Source organism: Artemia sp. Qi Xiang Cuo, chromosome 12, assembly GCF_049724085.1.
Source record: "Artemia sp. Qi Xiang Cuo chromosome 12, ASM4972408v1, whole genome shotgun sequence".
Lineage (NCBI taxonomy): Eukaryota > Metazoa > Arthropoda > Branchiopoda > Anostraca > Artemiidae > Artemia > Artemia sp. Qi Xiang Cuo.
Window position 1 is genome coordinate 16,777,446 of NC_142805.1, and position 21,823 is coordinate 16,799,268.

The 21,823-nt window shown below is 32.1% G+C and overlaps 1 protein-coding gene and 2 pseudogenes across 5 annotated transcripts in view; 1 reads left to right on the top strand and 2 right to left on the bottom strand.

Moving 5' to 3' along the window:
• Positions 1–21,823, bottom strand: part of LOC148945837 (E3 ubiquitin-protein ligase NRDP1-like) — a 198,427-nt gene that overhangs the window by 111,647 nt on the left and 64,957 nt on the right. The gene's annotated exons all lie outside the window — the stretch shown is intronic.
• Positions 9,987–12,152, bottom strand: LOC148945843 (endonuclease G, mitochondrial pseudogene; annotated as a pseudogene).
• On the top strand, positions 10,172–10,801 carry LOC148945844 (endonuclease G, mitochondrial-like; annotated as a pseudogene).

The following is a 21,823-nucleotide window of genomic DNA, read 5'->3' on the forward strand; positions in this document are numbered from 1 at the left end:
GCAAAATAGATCTGCCTAAATGAAGTACAACAAAATTGGGTAAATTTTTGCAAATCATATTATTGACTTACGAATAAAGTGAATATACCACTTGATGCCTTTTTTATGCTCTTTACAAATATAACAATCACTTCTATTGGGAATTCAAATTTAAGCCCTTTTTGAGCTCTTGAAAATGACAAAAATTGATAGGGTGTAAAAAGGCTCAAAACATTTGTTTTACACTTACTGTTTCATAATAAATCCATTTTTTAATCCACAAGCACTGAAAATCCATGATAAGTTGGATGAATGAAAGTTGTAAAAATAAATTTTGCAATATTATGCTGTTTTCTTCTTCCTTATTGCTGAATGTTCAAGAACAAAAAATAAAAAAGCTGACAGAAGATTGTCATTTTGCTTTCTAAGTTCATATCAGTATTTTTTTCAGCCGAGGAACCAAATTTGGTTTCGGCAGTCGAATCTTACGTCGCTTGATGAAAAACTGTTAGTGGTTATTCAGGTCATTTTATTCCGGATTTTTGGCTCATAAAAATCGTCTTTCCGGATGGTATAATTTACTATTAATTTTCTAAGCTTAGACAGATGACGGTAATTTTTGCTAATAAAAATAAACCAAGTATTTTTATTAGCAAAAATTACCGTCATCTGTCTAAGCTTAGACTAACCTGTCGAACTGAAAGTCCTATGGCGTATAATTCAGTGTAAACAGGTGTAGCTCAAGTCAAGCAATTAGGGTTGGTTTTATTGTTTTTTCTTACCAAAGTTGCTTTTGAAGATATTAAAATTCTTTTGAACAAAATTTAACTACCAGATTCGCTGCAGTTAATAGAAATTTCTAATTTGCAGAAAACGAAAAGGGAAATCTATGACTTTTAAATTTCCCCAAAAAATATAAAATAAGGCCTGCAATGACAACCAAAGAAGCTATGACGATCTCGGGCCTCAGTCGTTATGACCTGGGGCATATAAGTTTTTTACATAAGGTGTTGTGGTAGAAACATCAAAAGGGGCTCATTCGATTTAAAATTAAATGAGCTAGTGCCCTTTTTAATAGTCGAAAGTGATTGAAGGGCAACTAGCCCCCCCCCCTCACGCCCATCATTCCCCCACACATCCAATCAAAATTTTTAGAGAGCCATTTTGTTCAGCGTCGTTGAGTTCGAGATTGAAAAGATCTTGAGGAGGATACTCTCCCACAGCCCTGGCAAGGGTTTTAATTAATGCACATTTGTTATATATTGTTTTTATAGAAGGCGCTGTCGTAGAAACTTCAAAACAGGCTCATTCTATTGGAAATTTAAAGGGCTAGAGCCCTTCTTAATAGTCGAAAGTGATTAGAGGGCAACAAGCCCCCCCCCCCACGCCCATCATTCCCCCAAACACATCTGATCAAAATTTTTAGATAGCCATTTTGTTCAGCATAGTAGATTTTCAGATAGAAAATATATTTTAGAGGAGAGTAGGCCTACTCCCCCACAGCCCTCAGGGCAAGGGTTTTAAGTTATGCCCTGGGTACATATAAGTTTATTATATGATTTGTAGTATAAAATTCAAAAAAAGATAATTATATATGAAATATGACGTTAGTTGTCCATTTTTAATAGTCATTTGTTTTGAGATTCAAGATTCCCCCCCCCCTCCCACGCCCATTATTAACCCCAAAACTGCCCATCAAAAATTTTTGATATACCTATTTTTCAGCGTAGTTGATTTCCATATAGAAAATATGTTTTTGAGGAGGAAAATCCCCCACAACTCTCAGGGCAAGTGTAATTTGTTATTCTCTGGGGTCTTATAAGATTTTTATTGAAATATTTGCAATAGAAACTTTAAAAAATGCTCATGCGATTTTAAATTAAGTTATATTAAACTTTTTAATATTATAAATTTATTAACGATATTTTTTTTTTTTTTTTTTTATAACATTGCACTTCTTATCGAAGTTGTCGTGGGAACTTCGAAAAGGGCTAATTCGATTGAAAATAGAGAAGGCTGATGCCCTTTTTAATAGTCGAAAGTTAATAGAGGGCAACTAATCCCCCTTCCAGTCCCACCCACCCATTTGCCCATTATGTTTAAAAAGTAAATTTTTCCATAAGATTAAATATAGATTCACAGTGATAATGCTAATTCCCAATAAAGCATCTCAGCAGTACCTCAAGAACGACTGAGGGTATTATGCTCGTTTTTGGGGCTGCTTCTGCTCTTAAAGTTTAACCAAATTAAAATAGCGTAAGTGTATCCAAGCTATCAAAGAGAGTAAACAGATTTTTTTGCGAATGGTATCAAGTTTTCAATTTCAGGTCAACTAGAGGAACTAGAGTATGTTTACACTTTTTCAAGTTTCCAACTTGACAACTACTGACTAAGGAAACGTTAATTTGAAATGCATAATCAATATAACCAAGAACTTTTCCAGCAAATTACTAAGAAAAAAGTAAAATAAATTAGTTGAGAGGAATAAATAATTGACTGAATTAGAACCAGATTTGCTGAATTCAGCTAGTAATGGTAAAATTCTGTTCAATGGGTTTCTCTGAAGAAAGCAATACAATGACAATGGCATGGTACTATTCAGCTTACAAATCAACGTTATTTCTAAATATAATGATTTCTACAATAACAGTTGCACCTCATTCTCTCCAATGGGACCAGATATGGCCGTAGACTGCACACAAAACTACATGAAAATACTAATAATTTAATCCTCCCTTTATTATGCTAAATGTTTGCAAGTTTTTTTTGTGTTTTTTTTGTGGAAATTCGTTTTTCGACTTTTAGTGGAAATAAAACCTAACGGCTAAAAAAACACCATTATATCCTTTTTGTCGCTTAATACCATCTTTAAACGAATAAGTTCACTTACTATCGGTATTCACTCATTACTTTGTATTCTATTTAGTACTTTTCACTTTTAGACGAATCGAGTATTTCCTCTGTCTGCTTTGTATAAGCTGGCATGTATAAGTTGTATGCTCATTCAGTAAAACTTATTAATACCATTGTTTTAGTTTTGTTCTATTTTAGCTTTAATATCATCAAATCTAAGTTTTCCTTGACGATAGTGGTGCATTGGCGTCATTTTTTGTACAGAAGACTTATTTAAAATAGGCTTTAGTTTAGTAGCAATGGCTTTGCTTTTGTTACTTTGGCAACTCTGCGACTTTGGTAACAGAAGTTTCAAATCCGCATAGAACATTTTATTTTTTAATGTGAGTAATATTTCAATCGCCGATCCATTTCTAATTATCATTTCTTCTAAAATATTAAATTCAAAGAAGCACAAACAATGAAAACACAATCTTTTTTTTTTATTATTTTGAAAATACTAAGCTATTTTATTAATTTTATAGAAGAGTTCCTACAAAAAAATTTCAATAAAAATAAAAACAAATCACTATTAAATTTACCCACATGACCCTATTGCCAGGAATGCAACGAAAGAGAGAAATTAAAATTTCGTTTCATTCACAAAGATGTGCTCTTGGTATTATATTAAATAAAAAAAAGTTTTTTAAACTGAAAGTAAGGAGCGACATTAAAAATTATAAACATTAAAGTTTTTTATTGTTTTAAAAAACAAAGTTGTGAGACAGTCAAACTTTAGCGTAAAGAGCACGACGTTGAAGTTGGGACATGCACTATAATATACGTAATATTTTCATTTCATTTTAATTTTAAATGTCGCTCCTTACTTTCAGTTTAAAAAACTTGTATTTTATTTAATTTCCGATCATTTTTAGTTAATGCAGCTTTGATTTTGGCTCAACGTTATTGAATAAGTAAACAAAATTTGCATAAAAAATTTACTTGCAGGAAGGATGGGGTACATAGACAGGGAGTAGGGCTCATGATTAATAAAGAAGCTGCTAAGTCTTGTTTAGGCTGGGAAGGTATTAATAATAGAATTCTAATTGCTCATTTTATAACTAAAAAGTTCAGGGTATCAGTTATAGTAGTATACGCCCCTGTAGAACCGACTGATGGAGATACTAGTGACTCAGAGGAATTTTACTTACAGTTACAGGAGCAAATAGACAAGGTCCCAGGTAGAAATATGATGTTATTACTGGGAGATTTTAACGCCCAGGTTGGTAGAAACAAGGATAGCTGGTATCCCAGCTTAGGTAAATTTTGTGTAGGAAAAGAAAACAGCAATGGATACAGACTTTTGCAATTTTGTAGGTATAACAATCTAGTTATAACCAATACAGTGTTTGGTCATAAAATGGCTCATAAGTTAACATGGTATTCACGTGATGGTAAGACAGCAAACCTTATTGATTATGTTATAGTAAACCGAAGACTGGCAGGATCAATACAAGATACTAGGGTATATAGGAGTGCTGTTATTGATGTTAAAAGTAAAGATCACCATCTAGTAGTGTCAAGGGTTAATTTAAAGCTGAAATATCGGAAGGGTAATTACTTCCCGGGAAGTTATGATGTTAGTAGACTCCAGGATGAGAATTTGAGAGAAACTTTCCAGGAACAGTTGAATACTAAACTTGAGAGTTTAAAATTTGATAATGTGGAAGATGGTTGGAATAATTTTAGAAAAAAAATTTGTGAAGTTGCTGAATGTGTATTAGTGAAGAAAGTTAGGACTGCAGCTAATAATATTAGTGAAAAAGCTTTATGTTTAATAGAAAGGGCTTGTACAAGAATTATCTGAGTGATAGATCGCATGAAAACAAAAGAAATGTAAAGAAAGTAGAGAAAGCATTGAAATATGAACTAAGGAGGTGTGAAGTGGAGGCCATGGATAAAATTGCCGAGGATTTAGAAGATGCAGCTAGACGGCATAATAGTAAAATATTGTACTGGCACGCTAACAAATTGAGAGGTAGTAGTCAATCCGGACTTGTCCCGGTTAAAGATAGGAATGGGGTGGCAATTAGTGATAAGGAAAAAGCTAAAGCGAGATGGGCCTAACATTTTGAGAACTTGCTTAACCGATATAGAGTTGCTGGAAAAAATATAGAGGAAAATGAAAAATTTTGTGATGCCTTGGATGTGAAGGAAGATTTGTTTTGTGAGGAGGAATTAGCAACAGTACTAAAAGGATTAAAGAATAATAAGGCTCCAGCTGCTGATAGGGTAGTAAATGAGTTTCTTAAATATGGTGGCTCTGAGGTTAGAAATAAGTTATTGAAGATTATGAATATGATTTTTGAAAAAGGGGAAGTACCTAACGATTTTAGGAAAACCTTAATTAAGCCACTATAAGAAAGATGATAAAAGTGAGTGTGGTAATTATCGAGGCATTAGTCTGGTCTCTGTAGGTAGCAAATTGCTTAGTAATATGATACTTTTTAGGCCGAGAGATGCCGTAGACAAAGTTTTAAGAGAAGAGCAGTGCGGTTTTAGAAAAGGTAGAGGATGTGTTGACCAAATTTTCACTCTTAGGTTAATAATTGAGAAGTGCCTAAGTTTTCAAACACCTTTGGTCCTCAGTTTTATAGATTGTGAGCAAGCGTTTGATTCTGTTGATAGAGGAGCTTTAGTAAAGGTTTTATCCTTGTATGGTATACCAGACAAATACATTAAAGTGATTAGTGCTATGTACGAGAATACCACTGCTGCGGTTAAGGTAGGAAATGAGGTTAGCTGCTGGTTTTGTATTAAATCAGGAGTTAAGCAGGGTTGTGTTCTATCCCCCTTTATATGGATTATTTTGATGGACTTTGTTTTAAGGAACACAGGCAAGGCATCAAATGGGGAGGAAAAAGTCTCCTGGACTGATGATTTAAGCATCCTAGATGAAAGTGTGAGCAAAATGAATGAAGTTTTAGAGGTTTTTTGAGTTCAGGGTGCTAGTATTGGTTTGAAAATTAATGTTAGGAAGACTAAGTCACTAAGGCTAGGAATAAGTGAAGATGAAAAGGTGACGTTTGGTAATGAAAAGATTGATCAAGTGGGCAGCTTCACTTACCTTGGTAGTATTATTAGTAAAGATGGTGGGAGCAGTGAAGATGTTGAAAATAGAATAGCCAAGGCTCAGGGTGTTTTTCACAGTTAAAAAAAAAGTCTGGAAGAATAGGAAGATAAGTCTGCAAACTAAGATTAGAATCTTAGAAGCTACAGTGATGACAGTTGTCAAATACGGCTCTGAAGCATGCACGCTCCGAAAATCGGATGAAGATTTTCTAGATGTTTTCCAGAGAAATTGCTTAAGGGTTGTTCTGGGTACCCGGCTGACTGACCGTATTTCAAACAATAGGCTATACGAAAAATGTGGTTCAATACCGCTTTCTAGGTCTATAATGAAAGAAAGGTTGAGGTGGTTAGGGCTTGTTGTGCGGATGAAGGATGACAGATTGCCGAAGATTGTTCTTTTCGGCCAACCATTTAGGGCTAAACCGAAAGCAGGTCGTCCCCGTCTGGGGTGGGAGGACGTCATAAAGAAATATTTAAAGGAAATGGGAACTTCGTGGGCGGGTGTAAAAAGGGAGGCTTTGAATAGATTGGGGCAGAGGAGGAGCGTGTGTAGCTGTGTTGGCCTCAGGCGGCTTGGTGCTGTGATGAGTTGTTAGTAGTAGTAGTAATCTATGTCCAGAGCCTTTACTTCTGGTAATGCAGAGCTACTCCTCAGAAGAAAACACTATAAGTTTCTGGAAACCACTAAAAAATTTAAAATGTTTAATTATATCATTCCTAAAAGGCTTCACTTTACTTTCTCGCCAGCCCCTAAATTGCTAATATATAGCCCAAACTATGTATACCCATGCTTTTTTCTTGATTTTACTGATGTTGCCTCTTAGGTGTTAAGTTTATTTGAAGAAAAAGTTCCACATAGAAAATATTTAATGTGATCTATATTTTTGCACATTAGGGGGATGGGGATAAAATAAAGTGAAGTACTCTTAAGAATGATATAAGTAAGTATTTTAGAATAAACTCAAAAAAATTGTGTCTTTGGACTGTGGAATATTCAGAAATGTACCTACATTCTGAAGCATGTGTGTTCATCCAGTAGCTGGCTTATGACAAGCCCCTTGCTTCTATAAAAGACAAGCACTTCATAAAGTTTCACCAGATTCTGTATAAAATGAAACTTATGAAAGCAAAATTTTCTATTCATTCAAACTCCCCCTTTCCTCAGAAAAATCTTTGCTTGCTTCAAGAAATTATCCTGTAATCTTTGGTGTTGCTTTTTCTCTTGTTTGATGCTTGGTAGTTCTTTTTCTCTTGTTAATGTTTGTGCCTTTGGGTTTAAGGGGTTGGGATTTCAAGTATTTTTTGTGATAATTTCTGTTTGTTTATAGTTTGTCTAATTATTGAACTTGATTTATGCCGGCTATATGTTTTAATATTGGTATTTACTTTTGTTTTGCAAACTTCTTTAAAAATTTAAAAATTAGTATGTCATTTTTTTCACTAACATATTTTGAAGCCATATTAATTGAAGGTAATGTATTTATATTTATTTTTATTGATTTTGGCTTAAGAACTAAAATATTACAATGCAATTTAATTTTTTTTAAATGAAATTTGAGTATTTAGCCAAAATTTTAAATGATTCATTCTGTCACCAAGTCAAAAATAGTCAAATCAAAATCGAAATAAGTCATTTTAGCACCAAGTCAAAGGTTATGCACCAAATAGTTTTTGCACCAAAGCAGCTGACAGTTAGGACTTTGCTCATTATTACACTCAGTCAAGAATTAGCTTGTTTTTCCACTGCGATGCTGACATTTTGCAGTTTGTGGCTAGCTATTTGGTTTCACTGTTCGTTAGCAGCTTGTGTTTACCTCATTTTTGCAGCAAGTCAGGGCCAGGGGCATCAATTGGGAGAGGGGGTATTTGTCAAATATTTTTTTGTCCCCTCCCTGTTGGTTTTGAAAAACACCCTTTTTAGGGCATTTCTATTGACGTATTTTTTTTTTTGGGGGGGGGGATCTCATTGAGAAAATAGAAAAATAAAATTACCTTTCCCCCACTAAATTTGACCCCCCCCCCCTGCCGCACATTTTCGTGAATTGACACACTGACTAGGATGTAGCTTGTGAAACTTGTCTCATTTTTATGTTGTGATAATGTATCATTTTTATGTTGATTTCTTAATGTATAGTAACTTGTGTTTATAAACTCCTGAAGGACAGCAAACAAGGATGAATCCATCAACAATATCTCCAAGAACAAATGACTCCAAGTTGGAAACCCTCATATTGCTAGATTTCCAAGGTTAAAGAAATGGAGGAAGCTACCTTAATAAGTGATCATCATTGCATAACAATAGATATACAAGGAATAACAACATGCAGGGAAAATAGTCAAATCCAACCAGGAATGAATTATTCAATAATAACTTGAGATTATTTCCTAAAAGATGCAGAAAAGATTGAAGTTAACTAAAAGAATTAGCCAAATGACTAGCCTAATGTACAGGACACAATGCAACTTTTTCCAAAACAAACTGTTAAAAGTTGCTGAGATGTATGTTCCAAAATTGATGCATAAGTAACATAACTTTAATATATTACTTGTTATATTCTCACTGGTTATAATATCAGTGCAGAAGAGCTTGTAGAACCCTTGAAGCTGCTCAACTACAATACTACCCTCTAGCTGAAGCCAGTAGTGGTATTGATTCATCTTTGCCACGTATGCTGGCACTGCTAGATTAATCTAGTGGTGTTAGAGACTTCTACAAGAAGTAATTACTATGCTTAGGAAGAGCATAAAAGACACATTGAATGATGTGTTCACATTCTACTGCTAAGTAATGGAAAAAACTAAGAATTTACCAGTTTTTTTTTATCTTAGAAAGTAGTTTTGTTGTATGAATAAAACTTTCAGGAATAGGCTCTAAACCTAAATTATTACTTTAATTTTCACTTGCCAGTAATAAGATAATCCTCTTGTCAGTTTTGAACTAACACAAAAATCAGGTAAGAATAAAAGAATTGCCTATATAATTCAATTCCCATTCAGTGATCCATGTAAATAATATTGTTGCTACAACTACACTTGCATCTAAGCCTTTTTCCCTTAATAGGTCAAATATAACCTTAGGCTATGCACAAAAGTTTATAGATTAAACAATTTTCTAAATTAGCTCTGTTTGGCAATTTGAACCAACTAGTAATGAGAGATAAGAACAGAAGAAAAGCTAAATAATTGAAAATACTATTTCAGACAGGGGAACGTCTTTCTTTCTTAGAAAGTAGTTGAGTCAGATGAATAAAGCTTGGGTCATAGATAATTTTGGAGACCACACTGCCTTTCCATGACGATAAATAAAAGTTGAAATAGGGATAAAATCCTTTTAATAGACAATGTTTCACAAACAGTAATAGAAATTCACAAAAAATACCAGATATTTCAGTCACATATGCAGTGACCGTCATCAGAGTTTTACTACTGATGACGGTCACCGCATAGGTGACCGAAATATCTGGTATTTTTTGTGAGTTTCTTATCACTGTTTGTGAAACACTGTCTATTAAAAGGATTTTATCCCTATTTAAACTTCTATTTATTAGCTTGGTCATATGAATTAAGAGTGGCAGCTAAAACTGAAAGATTATTTCTAGAATAACCCAAATATGTGGGAGGTTTAGCGCCAAAGAATATGCCAGAGAATGGCTTATTTTCACTCAATTCTTTAGAAACCACTGTTCTAAGATATGAGTAATGTGGCCCAAATGCTCTTTTTGTGTAACTCTTCGAGAATGAAAGGATTTATTTATCTGCTTTTGCTTTAAATGACAAAATGTTGAAATATCACCAGGAAATAAGATACTTGGAATTACTATCTGACTATGCATGCATTTTTGTGACTCAAAACCTAAATTTTGAAGTAGTAAATAAATCGGATAGCAAGAAGTGTGCCACTTGATTCCCATTCAATGATCTATGTCTATCCAGCTACAATGGTTTTTACAGTTCCAATGCATCCCCGTGTCCCCTCTCTTCTAATACCTGGATGTAGGCCAAGATATATTCAAAATTTTGTTGTTTTTATTTTCAATAGTGGCAAGAACATTTTTACACATGACTTGTAGACCTGACTTTATTATTTGGCAAATAAAAGTATATCTTTGTGTTAGGGTGGACATTTGTGTTAGGAACTTTGTGAAGTCATATGAATTATGACTATAACTGCTTTTGTTTGACATGTTTATTTATGTTTTATCTTTTTTATTGTAGCTGAGACTGAACTATGCTAAAAGCTGTGTCTGCTGCCATCGGGATTAGTGCAAGTTTCGTTGTTGGCACTATCTATGAAAAAGGTTGGAACATCGACAGGATTCAAAAAAAGCCTGGCATACCTTTGTTTGGAACAGTTTCAGTTGCAAATCTAGCATCAGACAGGATTCAAAAGCCTGGCATACCTCTGTTTGGAACAGTTTCAGTTGCAAATCTCAGTAATATCAGAAAATATGGTGACTTTTTTCTTTCGTATGATACTAGAAACAAATCTGCTCACAGGATTTTTGAGCACTTAACATTTGAATCTGTTGCCGATACTGCCTAAGTACGTCGATCGAAGTCCCATTATTATGAAGATGAAAAAGTGCATCCATTTTTCAGGGCCTCGATTAGTGATAATAAAGGCAGTGGGTTTGATAAAGGACATTTAGCTGCTGCTAGAAATCATAAGAAATGTCAGCAAGATATGAACGAAACTTTTGTGCTGTCAAATATTGCCCCTCAAGTCGGCAAAGGATTCAATCAAAATAAATGGACCGATCTAGAAAATTATATTGCAAATCAGACAAAAAAGTATAAAAATATTTAGGTCTGTACAGGGCCTTTGTTTTTACCCGAGGAAGAATGTGATGGACTTTAGTGCTTTAGTGATCGTTAGTGCTATAAGGTGTACCATTTGATGATATAATGTACTTAATGATATAAGGTCTTTGGTTGTAATGCCATTAGGTGAGACCCAGTGTATCACGAGATTTTATTCAGGTGAAATTAGAAATGAGGAATTGGCCGAACCATTTTATGGACATAAAACATGTCTGTGCAATGGTAAAATACTTTTCTACTGTAACATGTTATCTACAAATAGTTATGTTTTTATTCTATATTTAAGTATTTTCCTTTATGTTTAGGCAGTTGTACAACTATTTTTTAGAAAAAAATTCAATTTTTTGCTGTAATTTTATTTTAGGCAAAAAAGGTGACGAAAAAAATATTGACAAGTTCTGCATAAATTAACTATATTCAAGATTTTAAATCAAATAAGATAGAACTAGAATGAATAAAAAAAAACTTCATATTAAAGTCTTCATAAGTCTTCATATTAACTTTATAGACCAAATTTCAAAAAAAAGGTAGCCTAAAGTCATATAAGAACACTTAATTGAGGTATGCTGGTACAATATGGAAAGAAAGATTAAAAGACAGTGCAAGCCTCATATTTTTTCGCCATTTATCCTTTTAAGTTTAGATTTTGACATCCTATCAAAAAACAACAGCCCAGAGTCCCTCTCTACAGTCTCTGGAGATACTCGAAAATTTTCAAGTGGTGTTTTATCATTAATTGGTTGATTAGGCATAACAAATGCTTCCAGCTCCAATTCGTTGTTTACATTTTCATAAATACAAACTTTATAAAAATGTGTAGGAACTGCTACATGATTTGTACCTATTACTTGATATTTAACAAACAACTTTCCATCAACTTCTTCCTCGGGTAAAAACAAAGGCCCTGTACAGACATAAATATTTTTATACTTGTTTGCCTGATTTGCAATATAATCTTCTAGATCCTTCCATTTATTTTGATTGAATCCTTTGCCGACTTGAGGGGCAATATTTGACAGCACAAAAGTTTCGTTCATATCTTGCTGACATTTCTTATGATTTCTAGCAGCAGCTAAATGTCCTTTATCAAACCCACTGCCTTTATTATCACTAATCGAGGCCCTGAAAAATGGATGCACTTTTTCATCTTCATAATAATGGGACTTCTTTCGACGTACTTAGGCAGTATCGGCAACAGATTCAATTGTTAAGTGCTCAAAAATCCTGTGAGCAGATTTGTTTCTATTATCATACGAAAGAAAAAAGTCACCATATTTTCTGACATTAATGAGATTTGCAACTAAAACTGTCCCAAACAGAGGTATGCCAGGCTTTTGAATCCTGTCTGATGCTAGATTTGCAACTGAAACTGTTCCAAACAAAGGCATGGTCAAACAAAAGCAGTTATAGTCATAATTCATATGACTTCACAAAGTTCCTAACACAAATGTCCACCCTAACACACAGATATACTTTTATTTGCCAAATAATAAAGTCAGGTCTACAAGTCATGTGTAAAAATGTTCTAATAAAAACAACAAAATTTTGAATATATCTTGGCCTACATCCAGGTATTAGAAGAGAGGGGACACGGGGATGCATTGGAACTGTAAAAACCATTGTAGCTGGATAGACATAGATCATTGAATGGGAATCAAGTGGCACACTTCTTGCTATCCGATTTTTTTTACTACTTCAAAATTTAGGTTTTGAGTCACAAAAATGCATGCATAGTCAGATAGTAATTCCAAGTATCTTATTTCCTGGTGATATTTCAACATTTTGTCATTTAAAGCAAAAGCAGATAAATAAATCCTTTCATTCTCGAAGAGTTACACAAAAAGAGGATTCGGGCCACATTGCTCATATCATAGAACAATGGTTCCTAAAGAATTGAGGGAAAATAAGCCATTCTCTAGCATATTCTTTGGCGCTAAACCTCCCACATATTTGGGTTATTCTATAAATAATCTTTCAGTTTTAGCTGCCACTCTTAATTCATATGACCCAAGCTAATAAATAGAAGTTTAATTAGGGATAAAATCCTTTTAATAGACAGTGTTTCACAAACAGTGATAAGAAACTCACAAAAAATACAAGATATTTCGGTCACATATGCGGTGACCGTCATCAGTAGTAAAACTCTGATGACGGTCACTGCATATGTGACTGAAATATCTGGTATTTTTTGTAAATTTCTATTACTGTTTGTGAAACATTGTCTATTAAAAGGATTCTATCCCTATTTCAACTTTTATTTATCGTCATGGAAAGGCAGTGTGGTCTCCAAAATTATCTATGACCCAAGCTTTATTCATCTGACCCGGCTACTTTCTAAGAAAGAAAGATGGTCCCCTGTCTTAAATAGTATTTCCAATTATCTAACTTTTCTTCTGTTCTTATCTCTCATTACTAGTTGGTTCAAATTGCCAAACAGAGCTAATTTAGAAAATTGTTTAATCTATAAACTTTTGTGCATAGCCTAAGGTTATATTTGACCTATATATAGATGCAAGTGTAGATGCAGTGTTGCATCTAAGCAGTGTAAGGCTTAGATGCAAGTGTAGTTGCAGCAACAATATTATTTACATGGATCACTGAATGGGAATTGAATTATTTAGGCAATTCTTTTATTCTTACCTGATTTTTGTGTCATTTTTGTGTAAAACGGTTAATTAAAATTAATGAACTTAAATCAATTCAATAAAATGCATTAAAATAAATAGAATAGAAAGTCATATAGTAACTTGTGACTGAAAGGATTGAAATAAAGACCTTGGGAAAGTATAAACAGCTAGTTGTAAGCTACTGTTCAAAGTTATGTCAAAGCATTTTTTCTTTCAAAAGATGCATCATCTTTATGATGCATTATGCCAAAAAACGTCATCATTATCCATTATGTCTAAGACATTATGTCAAAGCATCATTCCTTGTGCGTCCTTTTTATCTAGAACGTGAAGAAAATAATACCAGATTACCCAAATAAAAAATATTATGGATTCTTCCCTTGTTATATAGTGATATATCATCACTATATAACAAGGGCAGAAGGCATAATATTTTTATTTGGGAAATCTGGTATTATTTTCTACAAGCACAAGATAAAAAGGGCGCACAAGGAATGATGCTTAGACATAATGTATAATGATGACGTTTTTTTTGGCATAATGCATCATAAAGATGATGCATCTTTTGAAAGAAAAGATGCTTTGACATAACTTTGAACTGTAGCTTACAACTAGCTGTTTATACTTTCCCAAGGTCTTTATTTCAATCCTTTCAGTCACAAGTTACTATATGACTTTCTATTTATTTTAATGCATTTTATTGAATTGATTTAAGTTCATTAATTTTAATTAACCGTTTTTTATGGGGGAAAATGCTAGACGGGATGACGCTGGTTTTGAGTTCCCTTTTGAATACGAAAGGCCTTAGATAGTATAGGTGGCCTTGCATAGGACAATTGCCTTTGTTATTTTCTGTTAAGGGTTTAAAAAATATAAACCTAAGCTATAAATCGACAATCTATATAATCTGCTCTACTATCTATAGTCTATATTATTATCCTTATTCCAACTGTTCATTAAAAAAAAAACAAAAAAAAAAACATTACTTCGATTATTTTGCAGCGTGCAATAATCTTGTTTTTTTTATAATATTGACATAGCTTAGTTAATTGCTAACATTTAATTTTTTGGTGTATTTTTGAAATAAGCCTATGAATTTGACACTAATACCAGTGTAAGAAAAATCCTGTATATTTTTAATTCTTGTTTTAAGTTTTTTTTTTAATTTTGAGCCTGAAGCTGGCTTTACTCTGCCAAAAGCTAACATCTTTATTTTTTATTTCTTTAATAAAACATAAACTATTATTTTGTTCATTTTTGGAATAGGAGAAATAGATCAAGGGGCCGAATTTCGTCAGTAGATCTTCTGACTACCATTTTTTCTGGCCTTAGTCACCCTTTTGCTGCTTGAAATTGATGCTGGGTTTTGTGATTCTAGTATATCTATACTAACTTTTTGCTTTAAAAAAGCTGTAAAATCTGTTTTTAGGTACATTGGCCAAACAAAAGTTAATTTTGAAAGTTTGGAAAGTTTATTTGAAAGTTTGAAAGAGCTGTTGTTCTTTGGGGTTTATGCGTTCACCCAATAGGTCATATGTGTTCATATCACATGATTTTTCTGTGTCTTTTGTATCAGCTCTCTCCCATATCACCGAACCTTTTTTTTTTATCTCAAGCCATACATGGGTTCAAACAGTCGTGATCCATTCCAAACAGTCGTGATCCATTCTAAACAGTCGTGATCCTTGTGTGTCAGCAAGTGAAATGGTCAAAACCCCCTTATTGGAGCTATTTTTTCAATCCATTCATTGTTGTCAATCACTGTCCACAAGTTATGCAAGCTGTCTATTGTTCATATATAAGGTTTTTATCAAAGAGGTAATGTTATGGACTTTGAAAAAAGCCTCATTCGATTTTAATTGAAAGTTCTAGATCCGTTTTTTAAAGTCAAGAATAATCGAACAGTAAGCACCCCCCCCCCAATGCCATAAAAACTTGAAACTTTTTGCACTCAAAAACGAACAAAATTAATTAAAAAAAAAACTTTCCGAAAAATAAGTTTTTCAAAGAAAAGTAAAGGCCATTTTAAACTTAAGCTCAGGAGATACAAATATCTGTTAAAATTCAAACTCAAAACGACCAGAATTTAGTATTAAAGAATAAATAATAAACTTGAAGCTTTTTGCAGTAAAAAACGAACAAAAATTAATTTTAAAACTTTCCGAAAATTAAGTTTTTCAAAGAAAAGTAAAGGCCATTTTAAACTTGAGCTCAGGAGATACAAATACCTGTTAAAATTCAAACTCAAAACGACCAAAAATTACTATTAAAGAATAAATGAAACCCAAAACGAGCAAAAATTAAATAAACAATCATAGCAAACAACACAATAAGTAATAATATAAATGAATAAATAGATCTTAAAGCGAGTAATGCTTAGATTGAATATGAAAATCAAGCTTAAAACGAAAAAAAACAGTTTGCTATTAAAGTATAAATGAAACTTAAAACGAACAGAAATTAAATAAACAATCAATGCGAACAAACATACAATATATATTAATGTAAATGAATAAATAAATCTTAAAACAAGTGAAACTTAAATTGAATATACAAATCAAGTTTGAATCGAATAAAAATAACTACAAACAAGAGTTTGGGTGCCGCTTCACTGCAGAAGCCTAAAACCTACTGCGTCATTGACGCTTTACTGAAAACGAATTATATTACAAATGTTTTCTTTTGTACTTAATATTGAAGATTAATATTAAAATTACAGTAAAATTTTGAACTGATGAGCTTTCAGAAATTAATATCATTATACATAAAACATTCAGTTTAAATTATTAGTTCTTTCCAAGGTTGGTCAAGACAAATATAGTTTTACTACAAACAAAATTTGCCCCTTCTTTAACTGTAAAAACCTAAAGCCTTCTGCGTCATTGGTGCTTCACTGAAAACGAATTACTCGTATATTACAAATTTATTCTTTTCCAGTTCTCACAGCATTGAAAATGAAAATATAAATTACAGTGAAAAAAAAAATCTTGAACTGATAAGTCTTTCAACAATTAATATCATTATATATCTAATATTGAATTTGATTTTGTTTATACTTTCCAAGACTGTTCAAGACTCATAGTTTCCAGTAAGACCCCAATGACGCAGTAGGTTTTGGGCTTCTGCAGTGAGGCGATACCCAAACTCTTGTTTGTAGTTATTTTTATTCGATTCAAACTTGATTTGCATATTCCATTTAAGTTTCACTTGTTTTAAGATTTATTTATTGATTTACATTAATATATATTGTATGATTCTTCGCATTGATTGTTTATTTAATTTCTGTTCGTTTTAAGTTTCATTTATACTTTAATAACAATCTATTTTTTATTTTTTTTTTTAGCTTGATTCTCATATTCAATATAAGCATTAATTGCTTTAAGATCTATTTATTCGTATATATTATTACTTATTGTGTGTTTTTTGCTATGATTGTTTATTTAATTTTTGTTCTTTTTGGGTTTCATTTATTCTTTAATAGTAATTTCTGGTCGTTTTGAGTTTGAATTTTAACAGGTATTTGTATCTCCTGAGCTCAAGTTTAAAATGGCCTTAACTTTTCTTTGAAAAACTTATTTTTATGAAAGTTTTTTTAATTAATTTTTGTTCGTTTTTGATAGCAAAAAGCTTCAAGTTTATTATTTATTCTTTAATAGTAATTTCTGGTCGTTTTGAGTTTGAATTTGATCAAGTATTTGTATCTCCTGAGCTTAAGTTTAAAATGGCCTTTACTTTTCTTTGAAAAACTTATTTTTCCGAAAGTTTTTTTTAATTAATTGCAAAAAAGTTTCCTTTGGCTCGTGTTATCCCATGGATGTTTATTTCTCTGCAGGGCACATAAGAGTGATGACTTGCAAAGGTTGTGGAAGAAACCGATGCCTGACAAAAATTGACCCGGTTCTCTAAGCTAAGCTTTGGAACTTGGCGACAATATTGAGGCAGGATTTTCTATTATCTTTTTCTTAGTGTAAATTGTAAATTAGTGTAAAATGATACCTAGCCCAGTCACATAAAGCTTATTCTAAAGGTCATGAGTATAACTAATCTCAGATAAGTATGAGTTTGTTTCGCAGATGTACTATTTAAAAATCCATTTAATAAGAGTTTAAATTTTAAAGGAATTTAGAACATTGGAGAAACATGCAGAATTTATAAGGAATTAGAAAAGCTGTAAGTTAAAATGTTTTTGATTTATAAAAATTCAATATTTTCTTTAAGGCAATATTTGTAACAAAGTATTAAGATTTTTTTTCTGAAAACTTCCTTAAGTAACACATAAATACAATGATTTGGTGGGAACTGCTATTAAGTTATTGCATCATGATGGAGTGGTTCAGTAGTCCAAGTAGTTAGCTCAATTGAGACGAGAATATATCAGAGATAAATGGTTGTCTTATGACTACTACTATTGACGAGTGCTGATATCCACCTTTGTTTGTTTTTGTTTTGTTTTTTTGTTTCATTATAAAGATGGAAATTTTTGTCAAATATCGTATTTTATTGCATTATTACTTTTTGTTAATTACAAAAGGCACTTGATATCAAAACTGCCTATCAAATTAGCTGCTAAACAGCTCTTTATATTGTTCCCATTGGCATCCATAGGGGGGAGTAAGGGGGTGAGGCTTGCCTTGGAAATTGCGGACCATAAAGTAGCTTCGGGGAAATCAAAGGAAATGAGCCAGGTAGGGAAAATCATTGAAGGATAACAGCTGATAAAAAAATGTGTGTTGGCTCATGGTTGGCTATGTGCTAATTGATTTTGACCCTCAACAGGGGAAAAATGAGTTCTTATTTTTTACAGTTTTCCACAAACATTTTTTTACATTATTTGGGAAAAAAAAAAATCTTCATAGTAATGAATGGTAAGTAAATAGTGGCCTTAACCAATAACAAAGGCATAAGACTGTAAATATTAACAGTAATAAATCAAAGAAACAGCTTTTTATGGTGATTGCAAATATGTATTTTTTTGGAATTTGATGTTCAACATCCCAAGTTATCAATAAATAAGAAAGTGCACATAATTTTATAGATAAGAAGGAAAACACATTGAAACAGGGTATACCCGATAATATGCTATCAAATTTAATATTTTGAATCAAATTTAGTATTTCTGAGTACCCATGAGTCGATATCTGAAGCCACTATAATAAGAAGTATTTAATTTTACGTTTTTTCCCAGAACAGTCGTGTTTCTTTCTGTTATATAATTTCTTTTTGTTCATATTTTTTTACCAGAAGTTATTGTATTGATTTAATTGTTCACGTTGAAAAAACTTTAATACCTTATATTTATTAAGTAAAAGGTTTTTATATTTTGGTATTCAAAATTAAATTCAAATATTAAATTATTAGTAACGTTAAACACTTACAGCCTTTTTCAATAACACCCATTACTAGAAATTCTTATTTGGTTTTCCTATTCTTAGTATCAACACTTTACTTTGAATAAACTACTTTTAAAATGCCTTAATTTGTAGTTGCACATTTTGAGGGTATTAATGGTGTTTGATTAACAAATTCTAAATACTGATGTTTTAAATATTTAAATGTTTTCAACCTTTTACCTTTAATAAATCAAAAATTATGAAGACTTCTAGGAGTAAAAATCGGTAAGTATATCTAAATAAATATCTATAACCATCAGTAACTAATTCCAAAGGAACTATGAGATTGCAGATTTTCAAAACTAGCCAGAAGGTACTATCTGTAATACTATCAATACTACTGCTACAGTTACTGCAAATAATGACAATAAGGGTATTATAGTGAAACTTTTTGGGATCGTTTAGGGGGAGCTGCAATTTAAAGAAAAATAATAATGTATATAGGTTTTCAAAAAGGCATATAAGCAATCAATAGATTAATAAAACCAAAAACGAACAGAAATTACAATAAATAACCAAGTTAAACTCCAACCAGCAGAAATTAGCATAAGTAGGACTAACGACCCCCATGCCTTCTGAAGACCAGAATGGAATTTGCGCTTTACTAAAAACAAATACATTTTAATTGTTTTAATTTTTTTACTTTAATAAATTGAAAATTACTATGGCTTCAAGAAATAAATATCGGTATATCAAACTATCATCCACATTCATTTGTTTTTTAGTAAAGTACAAATTACATCCTGGTATTCCAAAGCTATCGAGGTTGTCAGCTCTACTCATCAAGATTTTCTGCTCGTTTCGAGCTTGACTCAGATACCTATTGTAATTTCTGTTCGTTCTGGGTTTCATGGTGATTTGTGGGAATTTTACGCTTTGAAAATTATTTGCCTTTATTTTAACTCAGTTATGCTTCCAATGAGGCTCTATAATAATTTTGAAACTCGTTTTGTTGAAAAAGTTTTTTTTTAAATTAATTGATTATAATTTCAAAGGATAGCTGCACATTCTTAAGATGCTTGGTACCAAATGTGTTTAGCTAATTTTTTGCTGAATTTTTCCCATATTATTTTTATTTAGCACCGATGCTACCAAAAACTATTTATGGACCCTTTTTAAAATTCTCACTGAAGTCTAAAGTTTTCCTAATTTTGAAAGATATATAGGGTTTGGAAAGTGTCCATTTAACCAATTAAAACAATCATACTTCATTTTCACTTGCCTTGGTACTTGCCATTCATAAAACAGCAAAGTACGTTACGAAATAATTGCAATACACCGTAACTATGAACCGTCAAATCCTCAATTAAATAACTTAAACAGCTAATTTGGTTTGGAACTGTTTGATTAGTTTGGTATGTCAGCCATGCGTGCAGTGCAACCGTGCTGGTTAGGATTTCTGGACCAAAACATAGATATTGAGTCAATGCAAAATTTGCGATACGAGTAACTACTCAAATGGTCATTATGATGGAGAAACAATCATATGGTTCTTGTGTAATTTTGCCTACATCATAGACACTTAAAGCAGTACAACCTCTACTGGCGCAAATATAATGTATGTTTGCTCTTCAAATGTGCTGAAAAATATGTCATCACTCACGGTATTTGTTTTTTTTAATTAAGGCTCTTTACGAATTTTCTGAAACTTTTGACCTGTGTAGATTGTTTTGTAGGCAAGAAAATCCTAGGGTGCCAATATTCCCAAGAAATATGGAGCCATTTTTGAGGGAAAATACATTTATAAATAAATACATATACAATTATTGCCTGTTTAAAGAGATAAGATATACTTATATAATTTTTTTTGCATGCTGACCAATAGTCTGTATAGCACAGGTAACAATCTCCTGATTACCTGCCTTTTGCCAGCAGTGCAATATCTTGCTCGGGTCAAATTATCCTAAGCTTCCTCTTTTTCCCCCGGATTTCTCTAGGTACCTATTAACAACTTGGTTGACTCTGTTTGCACTTACATCTTTGACCCCCCCCCCCATTTCAAGCCAAGTGACCATCAACACCAGGACTCAAACCCCTTTCCTAAGGATTTGCAGTCTACTGTGTTAAACCCTCCAAAGGTTCTAAGATTAAGAGGCAGATATGGGGATGAGAATGGGGCAGACCTTTTTCTATACCGAATAAGTTCTGCTCATTTTTAGGTTTAGTGTTACTCTTTACTTTCATAATAACAGCGTCGACCAGAAATATTCCGAGAAATCAAGAGGAATTAAATATCAATCTCACATTATTGAAGCGTTTTCTTAAGTCTTTAGTCCCCCCCCCCCCCAAAAAAAAAAATCCTGAATACAACCCTGTGGATTATACATCAATTTCTACCTCCATCCTACCCTTGTCACATTTTTAAAACTGGTTCTGTATCTATCTGGAGGCTCAATGAGAGTTGGGATGTTTTAGGATTAACACACACCCTTTGAGGTGACACCAACTCCCTTCCTCCTCCTTAAATAAGAGGCGTTCTCCCTCCCTCCTTAACTAACCAAAATATTTTTAAGGTCTAAACAAATTTTGCCCGACCTGTGAAAACGCAATAAAAATGCGTGTAAAAAAAAAAATCACAATGCGATTCTTAAAGATTTTTGCTGTAAATACCACCCCCAAAGCCTCCTCCCCAAAATAAAAATGCTGGATACACTCTTGTTTGTAGATAAGTTTAAAAGCAAAATCAATGTATGCATAATTAATGTAAGAAAGGTTGACAGCACTGCATATATATATATATATATATATATATATATATATATATATATATATATATATATATATATATATATATATATATATATATATATATATATATATATATATATATATATATATATATATATATATATATATATATATATATATATATATATATGCATATATATATATATATATATATATATATATATATATATATATATATATATATATATATATATATATATATATATATATATATATATATATATTTATATATATATTTATATATTTATATATATATAAAATAGTGAACGTTTGTATGTTTGTATGTGAACGTTG